This window comes from Ursus americanus, chromosome 25 (assembly GCF_024610735.1).
Source record: "Ursus americanus isolate L20-20 chromosome 25, mUrsAme1.1.p, whole genome shotgun sequence".
In the NCBI taxonomy this organism is placed as follows: domain Eukaryota; kingdom Metazoa; phylum Chordata; class Mammalia; order Carnivora; family Ursidae; genus Ursus; species Ursus americanus.
This window is the reverse complement of record NC_142151.1, coordinates 20,556,300-20,569,696: the sequence shown is the minus strand read 5'-3', so window position 1 is coordinate 20,569,696 and position 13,397 is coordinate 20,556,300. Positions and strand designations below refer to the sequence as shown.

General features: G+C 35.7%; 1 protein-coding gene across 7 annotated transcripts in view; it reads left to right on the top strand.

Annotated features, from left to right (window-relative positions):
- Nucleotides 1-1,581: 1,581 nt before the first annotated feature.
- Nucleotides 1,582-13,397, top strand: part of SLCO1A2 (solute carrier organic anion transporter family member 1A2) — a 158,250-nt gene continuing 146,434 nt past the window's right edge. For 5 of the 7 annotated variants that reach the window (XM_045781464.2, XM_045781459.2, XM_087855677.1 and 2 more), the window contains exon 1: nt 1,582-1,809. The gene's annotated coding sequence lies outside the window, so the exon portion shown is untranslated. Of the gene's footprint in view, nt 1,810-5,207; nt 5,308-5,328; nt 7,720-13,397 lie in introns of those variants that run through there. The other 2 variants (XM_045781462.2, XM_087855676.1) reach the window with 2 other exon arrangements.

Below are 13,397 nucleotides of genomic sequence, written 5' to 3'. Positions count from 1 at the left end.
AAATCCAGTATGGTTAGCATCGTGTTGAAAATGCTGGTCCTGTAAGTTGACAAATAAAAGTCCTAGGCAGGCAGGCATATGAGTCAGGAAAGCAGGCTACACTTTTAGTGTGTGTGTGTGTGTGTGTGTGTGTGTGTGTGTGTGTGTTGTTGAGGGGGTGCTTACAGACAAGACAGAACACAGTCACTGCAAAAAGTGAATGTCTTATTTACTTTAAAAATGAGGATGGAAAAAAATATATCCAAAGATCCCCACAGCTGTCTTAAAATAATTTCTGAATGGCTGGTAAAATAAAGCTTACTTTTGTTTCTTAACAGCTTCAAGCTTAAAAGTACACAGGCAATTGAAGTGTAGACAGACAGAGTTTGTAGATTGGTCTCAGAGAGACATCTCAGTTCAGAAAACATTGATAAGTCCCAACTTGATCCTGCCTCTCTCCAAGCCCCTGAGAGAGTTTTTTTAAATATATTTATTAAGTAGGCCTAGTAAGAGGGAGATTCCCTTTTAATCTTATTAGGTTGACTTGTTTATTGTCTTCCTTCAATCAGAACAAACATACATGAAGTAGAGATCTAGACTTCTTACCACCTGGGATAGCATTTGGCATAGAATAGGCACTCAGCAAATATTTGTTGAATGAAAGAATGATCATCTCAGCCATTATTTGATGGAGGTGCCATTATTACCCCTTAGCATGGGTTAAAAAACTGAGGCTAATGAACTTGTCCAAGATCACAACTTGTAGTGTTGGAGCTGGTAACCAGTGCTTGTAAGCATTCCATAGCATTTTTGCATGTTAATCCAACCATCCTTTCATCTTTCACCCATTTTACCTGGATATGACCACCTCAGCACATGACATAGCCCCTAATTTTTCACTCATCCAATCTGGGTAGCAAGTTACCAATGGAGTTGGTAAATGTTGATTTTCTCCCACCAGTCTACTGTTCAGAAACGTTGGTGGCACCCTGTAGAAATGAATGTTCCTGTCCACAACACTGTTCCAAATTTATTGCTTCCAAGTTTATTCCTGTTTTGGTATCATCTTTTTTTGTTTGTTTATTTGTTTTTAAATATTTTATTTATTGATTTGTCAGAGAGAGAGAGAGCACAAGCAGGGGGAGCTCAGGCAGAGGGAGAGGCAGGCTCCCTGCCAAGCAAGGAGCCTGATGTGGGGCTCAATCCCAGCATCCTGGGATTATGACCTGAGCCGAAGGCAGACACTTAACCCACTGAGCCACCCAGGTGTCCCAGTGTCATCTTTTCTTAAGTTATCCAGTCACCCAGAAAATTGAACTAATGTTTAACATATTAGCATTTTGTTTAATAAATGAGTAAATAGTAAGTAATTCTTTGATCCAAAAGACTTGTTAAGGCACAAAAGAAAAATACTGAAGCCTTAGCAAGTTAAATACTTATTAACTTATTACTTACTCACTAACCAAGTTTTTTTTTGTTTTTTTTTGCTCTTTTAACATGGTGTTTTGGTCAGAGCCACAACCATGTAAGGGTTAACTGTTAAGATAAACAACAAGGGAGGAGCATCTGGTTCTAAGTGACTAATCTTTTCTATAACCTGTTTTCAGTAACCCTCAGAGCCAAAGAAACTTTATCAAAGGATTAAAACTTATATAAACAAAGATCCCTTTATTTATATAACTCTGATTCTCTCAGGGCAAGAAGCTCCACTTGTGTTACATGTGTGCAGAGATTTATACATATTGGTTACTCAATGTGTAATTTTTTAAAAAATCTGATGATCTTACAGTATAGAAGCAGCAGTGAATGAAGAGGATGGTCAATGATAAGGTAAAGGGAGTTCATTTATTTGGGTTGTTGTGAGTTGCAATTCAGTTATTTTTTGCTTTGAAAAAATGTAAGGTAAATTTAATACTCAGAAATATAAGACTCTTTGGGTTTTCTAATTACCTTGCCTATAATTTCCCAATAGTGACAAAAATTCTGTGCACTGCTAGATCATGAATAATAATAATATTGCTTTTTCACACACAAATATATGGACATACACTTTGACTCTTTTCTATATGTAGTTGCAAGTGGTTTAGAGCATTTGAAGTGAGTCGAAGTTGTTCCAGATAATATTTCCTTCCTCTTGCTTTGCCCATGGTCTGAAGGACCCCTCTTTGTTTATCTAATTTCTCCAAACCCATACTTTTTCTGATCAAGCCCCATGTTCTCCATGTCCCCCATATTCCCTCTTTCTCCCTTCCCTGAAATCCTAGAGCATTAGTTGCCTATACTACACACACACACACACACACACACACACACACACACCACACTTATTGGTGTTTTCTTTCAAAGTTCAAAAATGAGAGGGGTACCTGGCTGGTTCAATTAGTTAAGCATCCAGCTCTTGGTTTCAGCTCAGGTCATGATCTTGCAGTCATGAGATCAAGCCCTGCATGGGCTCTGTGCTGACTGTGGAACCTGCTTAAGATTCTCTCTCTCCCTCTTTCTCTCCCCCTCCATCACCACTTGTGCATGCATGCTCTCTGCCTCTAAAAAAAAAAAAATAAGAAAGTTATTTTTTATAATCCCAGGGATGACACAAAAATATAAAAAGCCAATTTGGTGTATATCATTTATATTTCTTTCCATACTGACATGAAAATATATATGACATATATAATTATATACATATGTTCCACCTACTTTTATTCATATGGATAGGATCATCATTATATATGTGACCTACCTTGTTGCTGTATTCATTTAACTGTGTACCTTATACATTCCTCTAGGTCAGCACATAAATCTAGATTATTCATGACCTATATCCCCTTAGAAAGAAATATGTCCATTTCTATAGAATAGATTTCCAAAAGTTTCATCACAGAAAAAATGTGTACTGCAATTCACAACTTCGCCATTTTTATACTCCACACACTAAATGTTATGAATTTTCAAAAATTTTGTTGATTTGTTATATGAAAAAGAATGAGGGTATCGTGTTGTTTTGAGTTGCATTTCCTAGCTGCTAGTGAGATTTGGCATCTGCCAAATGAAGCTCAAATTCCCTTTTATGGGACTAACATGACCAGAGGACGGACTTTCTTTCTTTCTTTCTTTCTTTCTTTCTTTCTTTCTTTCTTTCTTTCTTTCTTTCTTTCTTTCTTTCTTTCTTTCTTTCTTCAACAGAAAGTAGTGCAACCTGTCCGAGATTCCATTCAGTATCAGGAAAGAACTGGCCCCATAAAGTAAATTCTACAGGCAGTGGAGGGAGAAGAGTAAGGCTTTTTGTCTGATATAATAAATCCCATTTGCTCAAGGGCTTTTACTTGCCATCTATTTCTGTATGTAAATGTAAATACTGCTCAGGAGCACAAGGGTGAATTATTTCAACTTTAAAGTCTTTTTTAAATAACACATCCCTTTCAGTAAACATGGACTTTCTCAGAAAGACACCAGAATTATATATTTGCCTTCCTTCAACCCTCCCTTTACTTCAGTATACTGTGTTTAGTTCTACTTAAGAATTTTCTACACATACCTAACATTTTACCATTTAGTCTGAAGACATCTTTATGAATCATGGGAATAGATTTAGATTTAAAAGTATGTCATATATGTCAGGATAGGGGTTGGTAAGGACAGTAAAAGCACATGAGTCAAATTTGGGTCACTTTATAAAGGGAAATATTTTTAAGTTGAATATATCATTTATAATAATGATGTTAATTTCAGAAAATTACATAATATTTTAAATCTTCAGAATAGCTATTTATTTTTTAAAAGACAAGATGTAAATTTGGATTGCATGTCCTATCTCTGAAATGAGGACAGAAAGTAGAAAATGTCTTAAGAGTTACTTAACAGAGTGGCACTTGGCTGGCTCAGTCAGAAGAGCATGTGACTCTTGATCTCAGGGTCATGTGTTTGAGTCCCACATTGGGTGTAGAGATTACTTAAAAAAAAAAAAGAGTTACTTTAATACAACTATTTAGAGGCAAAACAAGGATAAGATGAAGCTCAAGCTTGACAACTTTTTAGTTATTTTGTCTAGCAATAGAGGCAGCAAGAACTACCAATTATTGAAACTTACAATATGTCAGGTTTTCTTCATAGGTACTTTATATCATTTATCTCATTTTTCATTACATGCCATATAGATGTCTAATCTTTTTAGGATCTAGCAAGAAGATTTAGATATCTCCTATTTGAGCCAATTCTAGAAATCCTGACAAGAGCTACCTAGATGGTCCTGTGGCAGTCCCAAAAAATCAGAGGTATTTAGGTTACTTGGGTTTAAAAATTAGAATTAATTCAGATGTGGCAGCAGGACCCTGGGTGTTCCAAAATGTCGCCTAAATATGTGATATAAACTGTATTGTGTTGCTAATGTAGGAAAAGAATGGGATAATGTAGACCGGGTTCCACATTGGTTTGCCTTGCCAACACTTTTGTCTTATAAATTAGAAATCTTTCTGGCAGTAACAATCTGTGATTTCATCTACTTTAGGAAAATATAATATTGTGATCCAGTGAAACTGTATAAATTTATTTGCATTTTCAAATGGAAAAAGAGCCAGTGAAATAGGACTATGAAAATCCCGTAGGAGGCACCTCATTTTGAAGACATCTTGGTTTCTTTTCCTATCCATCTTCTTTTATTTCAGTGTGGATGTGATTTTTTCTTCATTTGCTAGTGATACTTATGTCATTTGTGGTTTACGCACTTCTGTTCTTTATGCTGTGAATCTTGGTGTTAAAACCCATGCTAAATTGGGCTAATTCGTAGGACTACTTAATATCTAAATTTGGCATGAACTACAATGTCAGAAACATATATTTGAGTAGTTGTTTAAGTTTTTAATACCTCATGCTCTGGTCAAGGCTGTATCCTGGAACCAAGTTAGTAATAATCACAGGGGCGCCTGGGTGGCTGAGTCAGTTAAGCCTCAAACTTCGTTCACCTCAGGTCATGATCTCAGAGTCCTGGGATCAAGCCCTGTGTCAGGCTCCACGCTCAGCTGGGAGTCTGCTTGAGATTCTCCCTCTCTCCTCTCTCTCCCTCTCTCTACACCCATCCCCCTGCTTGCACTTACTCTCTCTCTCTCAAATAAATAAATGCCATCTTTTAAAAAATAATAATCACAGCTAAAATTTGCTGAATGTAGTTTAGCCAGATAAAATTATATACTAAGTGCTTTTCATGCATTATCTCTATCCTTTTATCTCTGCAGAACAGATAATATCTTTTTCATGTATAAATGAAGGAATTGCAGCTAAAAGAAATTAAGAAATGTATATAAAGTTTTGAAAAGAGCCTGGATCCTAACAAAGGTCAGCCTGATTCCAAAACCCATCCTTCCCTCTACACCAGCAGCCTTACTGTGGTAGCTTCCAGCATCCTGTTGATTTGTTGCTCTTCACCATGACAACAGAACATCTTAAAACTCTTGATTTCACTTTTCTATTATGGAAGTTGAACACGCTTAGGCAATATCTCCTGGGTATAGACAGATACTAATTACAAACCCAAATTCAAAGAAAGCTCCAGAAACTGACTTTAAATGTCAAGGTAATCAAAGAATTTGGTTCTGTTTCAGAGTCTCTTTCCAGTTCCATTTCTGTAGATGGGGGACTCTGGACAAAGGGTTCTCAAGGATCCAATACTGTCTGAGGAAGCCAGAAGAAGCTTCAGAGAAACAAATGATTTCTGTTGTCTTGCTCTTTTCCCTGTTTTTTCCTGCCAGTCTTCTGTACCCTACTGACCCAGGCTACATTTAGGATCTTTATAATCAGAGTAGAATTGGTGTTTTCAACACTGTCATGCCTAACTGTGTGCAAGAAATTGTTACAAATGAATGTAGGCCCCAAAGCCCAAACAGAGAAAGGGTAAGATAACCAGGACCCTTTTTCTTTTCCTCCTGCTCTTTCTTCTTTCTCTTCCTTGCAGCCTGAGTACCCCCCCACACCCCTCTTTTCTTGTCTTCAAGTACCATTTCCCTTCTCCAGGGGTTTGCTCTTAGGTAGCTGTTAACGTACTTCAACTAGGGTACTAGTTAATAGTAAGGATTTCGCTGTAGAGGGATTTGTTTTTTACTGAGGGACTTCTGAACTAAAAAGCCTTTAAAATGCAAAAACAGACTTCAAATCACAGAAAGTTATGGGGGTTAATTGAGATTGGAGTTTTGCTCAAGCAAGACTTGTTGCTTATTCAGATCATTCATATTTCTGGAAGTGGAGGTATGTGTTCAATAAAATAAATTCAATTATTGCAGACAGTTTTATCCAACTATATGTGTGTAGGGCCACGGTCTCCTAGCCTTCAGGTGATCTCACGCTAAGTATTTCAGCATGTCAGTTACATAGGCCCCATGTTCACATGTTTATAGGATAATCAAAAGGAAGATGAAAAAGATGTTTTTTTATTTAAGTCTACAATTTTTTGATAAAATTTATGTTCCTTTTTATAATGTTTGTCCTTGATTTTAACTTTAAAAGTATTGAATTTATTAACAAATAGTTTTTTAAAAAATATGTGATAATATTTCTGGCTACTTAAATTCCATCTTTTAAATTTTTAGAATTTGCTCTTACTCTTCTAATTTACTTCCAACCCAGGTAAATTCTACCAGATATGCTTTTTCTATATTGTCTGCCTTTTCCTTGTAAGGGTTTGTGTGCCACTCGTTACTGATCACGACCTTTGTTGTAGATAACAAAAGGAATGTTTCTCACAGCAAAGAGGGTGGATTCTTAGAACCTGCATCTTTTATGATTCTGTCAAAATTTTGTAATTCTAGACGTGGTTGTGTAGGACAAGTGCCTTTGCATCATTGGTTTTTGGAGCAGGAAAGGTGTCTTGTGATACAAATCCTATTTAGGATTTGGGTAGATTATTGTCATTATTCTATTTCCCTTTTTGTTTCTTTGAACACTTCTCATTGTTTTGAGCCCAAACTTTTGTTACCTACTTTTATCTTTTTTCTCCCTCCCTTTTTAAATCCTTTTTGTTTGCTATCAATAACAAAAGCCCCCACTACAATACCATATTGTTCCTTTCTTTGTGTATGGTTACCATGGCTATAATAGCTATCACTCACTGATTGAACACCCAAGATGGGTGAGGTACATTGCATATTTTATTCCTACTCTTTAATAAAACCCTACAATTATTATCCCCTGTTTACAAAGGGTATAAGTTGTCATAATCAACTTTATCACACATATCATGAATTTATATTATTTTCACTCGTTCACTCATTTGTTTTTCATAGAGTACATTGATTTAACCAATATATATTGAGTGTTTGTTATGTTCAAGTGGTAGGCTTAAATATTGTGGGGATTACAGAGATGACTCAGACATCCTTGTCCCCAGGTAGTTTATAGGCTACATGAGGAAATAACACCCGTGCATACATCCTTGTCCCCAGGTAGTTTATAGGCTACATGAGGAAATAACACCCATGCGTATATAACCAAAATACAAGATCGAAACTATGAACATCAAGAATGTTCTCGAAATTCTGACCACTAAAGTATTATCAAATACCAAAGTGAGCTGAATAAACATTTATTGAGTAAGCAAGTAAATGTTTAATAAACTGATATCAGAAGAGTAATACAGATGAGTCTGTGTGAATCCAGGGAAGAGCTAAAAGGATCGTGAGAGGTTCCCTGGAGAATGTGGTATTTGAGCAGAATCCGGAGGTAGATTCCCAGAGGGTGAAGGGAGCATATTACAAGGTAAGCAAATTAGATGACCAAATTGTGGAATGTGTGAAGTATATAGAGGTTAATACACAAGAGAAGTTCTAGCAATGCAGATAAAAAATAAAGTCTGAACTCTCATGGGGAAGACCTTAGGGAATAGCTCCAAAATGAGGACCTATTCACTCAGCAGAGTTTTTGTTACACCATAAAAGAAAATTTTCTTAGTTGTATACAGAACAAAGAAATAAAAGTCTCAATAGAAAACTCAATATGAAAATGTAAGTTGAATTTGGTGAGGGGTGGGAATCAAGATAAGCTGTGAGCAATCTTTCAGTATTAGAAATATTTAATAAGTATATTTGATTTTTCAAACTTTCTTTCAGTTGAAACCTTAAAAAACAAAATAAAACAAGGCAAAACTCTCTCATACTCAGTAAGGATTGTTATTTTCAACATCAAACAAGTACTTCATATTTTGAAAAGATATTTTTGTCCCATTATTCTTTTGCCTGACCTGTTTATCCAGTTCCAAAACAAATTGATTTGGCACGATTCTACATAAAATAAACCACAGGACATAGTGGAAGTAGAATAAAAATATTTTTCTTTGGGCATGATGTAGAGAAATTGTCTGGACTTTGGAGTCTGATAAACCTGGGTTCCACTATTAGAATGACCCTTATTAACTGTGTGATCTTGGACAAGTTGCTTCATCTTCTTTTAAAGATATAATCCCTTTATTTTGAAATACGTAGATGTTTTGAGATAGCAAAGAAATCCCTATTATTATCTACTTTTGCAGAATGAAATTTTTATGTTAGCTCATTTTTTTGCTCCTTAGTTTTTATCAGTAAATGGCCTAACAATACCTGCCTCATAGAGTTTTGTGAAAATTAACAATATCTACATATATACATATTTATGTGTACATATACATAAAGTATGTACAGATGGTACTTTAAAAATAGAGACTTTTTTTCTCCTAATTCTGTCTGGACAGAATTTTTGTTTCCTTAAAATTTTTGTGATTTAGTCTGTTAAGCTATGAAAGGAAGATGACAGATTTTACAAATTAGGAAATTAGATTAGCAGGAACTGAGTTTGGGGGGAAGCAGTATAACATAGTTGCTAAGAGCACAGCTCTTATACCCATCACCCCAAAACTCTGATGCCAATCCCATGAGGATAGGGGTTTTGTCTGTCTGGATTATTGATGCATCCCAAGCACTTTGCAGAGTGCCTCATATATAATAGGTGCTCAGCAAACATGTGGAATGAAGAATATTTGGGTTAATATCTTGGCTCTGCCATGGGACTTGGATTTTACTTGGTACAAGCTGAAGCAGAAGAAGGTGAAATGACTTTCTCAAGGTCAAACAGCCTCGGTTTCTTCATTTGCAAAAGAGGGATAATAATATTTCTTATTGATACATTACTGTGTATAACACCATATTAGTTTCAGGTGTACAATATGATGATCAATATATGTATATATTGAGAAATGATCACCACTATATGTCTAGTTGATGTCCATCACCACATTTGGTCACAAATATTTTTTCTTGTGATGAGAACTTCTCAGATCTATTCTCCTAGCACCTTTCAAACATACAATACAGTATTATTAACTGTAGTCACCATACTGTACATTAGTTATCTACTTTACAAGTGGAAATAATAGTATTTATTTCATAGGATTTTATGAGGATTAAATCAGATAATACATCTGAATAAACTTAAAATAGCATCTGGAACATAGTAAACATGCCATAAATGTAGCTCTAAATGGGAAGGCAATGAGCGCTTAGCAATTAATGGGTACCAATTAAATTGTACCAAGCACAAGCTGAGATGGATAAACAGATAGGGACATTCAGATGTAGGGTGGAGTATCTGTTATTAAAAACAACACAAAACATATTATATGCTTCCTCAAGCACCCTCCATAGTTCTATAGTGGGCAGGTACCTCCCCCTTACAAAGTGTAGCTGAATATCATTCTGCCGTGGCATGGTGGCCTTTGTGGGAATTGCCTTGTAGGGAGAGAGGAGGCTTCCTCTTGGGGAAAGGGAGAAAAGCAGCCTTTATTGCAGGACAGATTTGTAGCCAAAATCGTAGCTATTTTCATCAATGACGCAATCTCTTTTCATCTTCTTAGTCAATCTTTGAATTAGTTATTATTCTTTTCATGTCACATATGAAGAGAGGGAAGTTCAGTGTAACTTGATCATAGTCACACAAGTCTACATGACTCCAGAATGCATAGCTTTCCTACTGTAAGGTACTAATATGGATACACACTCATCAGCTCTCCCCTAGTCATTCCAAGGGGCGCTGCTGTAGAACAAATGCAAATCTCCGGTCTTCAGCTACATGGTGATCAGCAGCAAAATGACGGTTCCCTCCTCTGAGAAAGACAAGGGGTTTCTATGGCCCACGGTAAGAGGACTGTGTATTCTGATCTTTTCCAAGATCTACACAAAAGATTTCAGATCAATAATGAAACATCAAAATTCAAATCTGGTCTATACTGTAGTTTAATTTTCATCTCATAAGCATTTCTACACTGTTATTGTGAAGAAATCGCAGGTCTGAAATCATCAGGGATACTACTGATACCTCCTATGTAAGAGGAGGAGAGGTGAAGAATTTGACAGCAATTTTTAAAGAATCTGCCATTACTTAGCCTACATAGGTGTATTTCACACCATTTGCAGATGACCAAGGGACCTTGGGAGCACCATGGACTTTCCCCTGGACCTTGCTACCCAGTGATTTCTTTAGCAGTTGAAAAATGACACTGTATTATAAAGACTTCCTTTCCTCTTTAAATAATTATCAGATAAGCAATAGCATTTTACACACGTCCAAAAGCATATATTGGATTTTTCCAAAAACTGTACTATGGAGTTTTACCAATAGACTTGCCTTTTTAGATTCTTTCAATTACTTAACTAGAGTAATACCTGATCCCGCCCACCACAAAAAGTTTGTGATCTACCTTGTAATCTGTAAAGCATATATTTGTATTCTTATTATCATCTGATCTTCTTATAGAATTCTAACTGAAAGTGTTTATAGAGCAGAGCATGGCAGCCATTATGAAGAAAAGTTTTCTGAATCCCCAGAAGAAAAATATTAGCTTCATTATTAATAACTGCCATAGTATAATTTAATTTTTAAAGAAATCATTGAGAGTTGCCCTAATCCCAGACAATATAAAGTGTGACAGTTTATATCTTTAAGGATATTAATTATAAACCAAATGATATAGCTATTTGCTAATTCATGTGTTGCCTCATATACACACAAAAATTTGGCCATTAATATGTAAAACCTTAGCTCCTGTTTGGCTTCTAAATTGATAAATCTTAGCACAAATACTTAATCCATTTCTCCCTGATTGACTAACTCTCAGGATTGATTATTAAGGAATGTCTGAGTATCATGGATGGATTTCTAATGAGCTTTGTGTCTTAATTTCTTCCACATAGTCCTGTTGAAAATGCTACGGGACTATAACCCACTGTGTTCTTTGATATCTCATTATGCACTATCAATAAATGTTTCAAAGTAGAGATATTTTAGCTAGCATAAATATTTTCCAAATAATGTAGGTTAAAGAGCCACATGAATAGGAATGACCAATATATAGTACGTTCTCACAAAAGTGGTCAAAAATTAAATAATTTTCAAAGCTTAAGCAATAGGGCAAGATTTAAATTTTGTTCATGAAATTTGTTTATGAATTCAATGTACAGTCTAAATGAATAAGGAGAAAGGGAAGGATGGTATCATATTTTATCATTTCTCAAATGGAAGGGCATTTTTCCTATAATAAATTGAGAAACATGATTATTTGTTCCTGCCCCACTCCACCAGAAAACCCACTTTTTATGGAAGTTACTTAATCCCACTTAATATGGAAATTTAGGATTTTATTTCAATAATTATTTTATGGAATTTAAATATTTAATTGTGTAATACTATGTTTACTTTATTGTGTGATGGAATTCATTTCCTGTGGGGTTAGTAACTCAACTCAAGGCAAGAAAACCGTAATTAATATGTTCTGGTATCTGTAAAGTACATTCCATACCAAAAGATGTTGGTGGTAAATGTCAAGTCATTTTCAGAAGACAGGAACTGTTAAGCTTTATGCCAGTATAATATCAAGGACAGAAAATGGAAACTGCTCAAATATCTTACCTTTCTCCAGAAGGTGTAAATAGGCTTAAGCTCCTTGATTGTAAAACAGAAAATTTGTGGAATGGAGAATATTTGAGTCCTTGTTTCTGCCCTTAGGAACCTAGCAGTGTGGGAGAGAAATGTGTTAGTCTCACAAATAATACAGCAACAACATAACAATATGGTGTTTCTAATACAAATAGAGAGGTAATAATATAATACTCAAATTATGTATTTCTTTTGAATCTAAAAGATAAGCTCAAAGTGTGATGACAGCTCAGTGGGTGGAGAAATCATATTCAGGAAGAGAATGATGAAAGATCTTGACTTTGTCATTAAAAGATTTCAAAAGTCTGCACTGTGGACAGTTGTTCAGCTTGGAGGGAATTGAGGGAAGAGACAGAGACTGGAAAAGAAGAGGACAGGTGATAATGGAACAGGAACAACTAAAACAACCAAAGAGTTTGGCAGGGAATAAATGTGTAAAGTGAGATGATGTGCAGTAAAGCTGGAAAATAAGTTTGGGGTTAATTTATAGTGGGACTTGAATGTCAAGCTAAAGAATTTGATGGATTTTAGTAGGTTAAGAACAAGCCTTTTAAAAATTCTGTGTAGAAGACTGATGCAGTAAGAAATGTGCATTAGGAACCTTATTCTAGTATTGGTGTACAGAATGGCAGAAAATGCTGGAGGTTGGAGAAATATCTGCAGGTTGATGTAGGGTCCTGGCTTATAGTAAAGAGGCTGGAGTTACATTATTGGCAAAGGAAGAAGAAAGAAGAAACATATCTTAATAGCAAGGAGGCTTTTAAGTATATGTGCCCTGGTAACTGACTTGAACATGTGGAGTGAGGAATTTGAGTGACTGGTGATAATTCCAAGACGTCAAGATTCAACTACAGTGGGAGAATGATTATGCTATTATTAAATTCAGTGGAGTTGACAGGAGAAGCAGCTTTGTTAGGTAGGCTGACAGTTTGACTTTGGTTATTGTATTATGGTAGGTTGTAGATAAAAGTCACAAAAGTTTATTTCTTGATCATACTCCATGTCCAGGATAGATTGGTAGGAATGTTCGCCATGAAGTCACTCAGAGCTCCAGCCTGATGGAGGACTCCTCATCAGGAACTGCTGCAGCAGAGGAAAGAGAAAGATTGAAAAATAGAGGCCTTTCACCTACTAGATCATCCTGAAAATGACACACACCACTTCTGCTAATATTTCACTGGCCAGAATTAGCCCCATGACCTCACCTGAATGCAAGAGGGCTGAGACTATAATCTCTTATATGCTCAGGAAAGAGGATATTGGTGAGCACTAATAATGTCTACTACAAATGCACTGAGTGGAAGATGAACCTTTCCATAGCTCTGGGTAGTGTGTATGTGAAAAGGAAAATAGTTGGTAGAAAAAGAATACTTTCTCCTAATTTATATGAAAAACCCATTTTGTACTCAAAGGAGCTTTGGACTCACAGGCTCTTCTAATTTGATCAAAGGATATTCTGCATAATATTGCTAGAT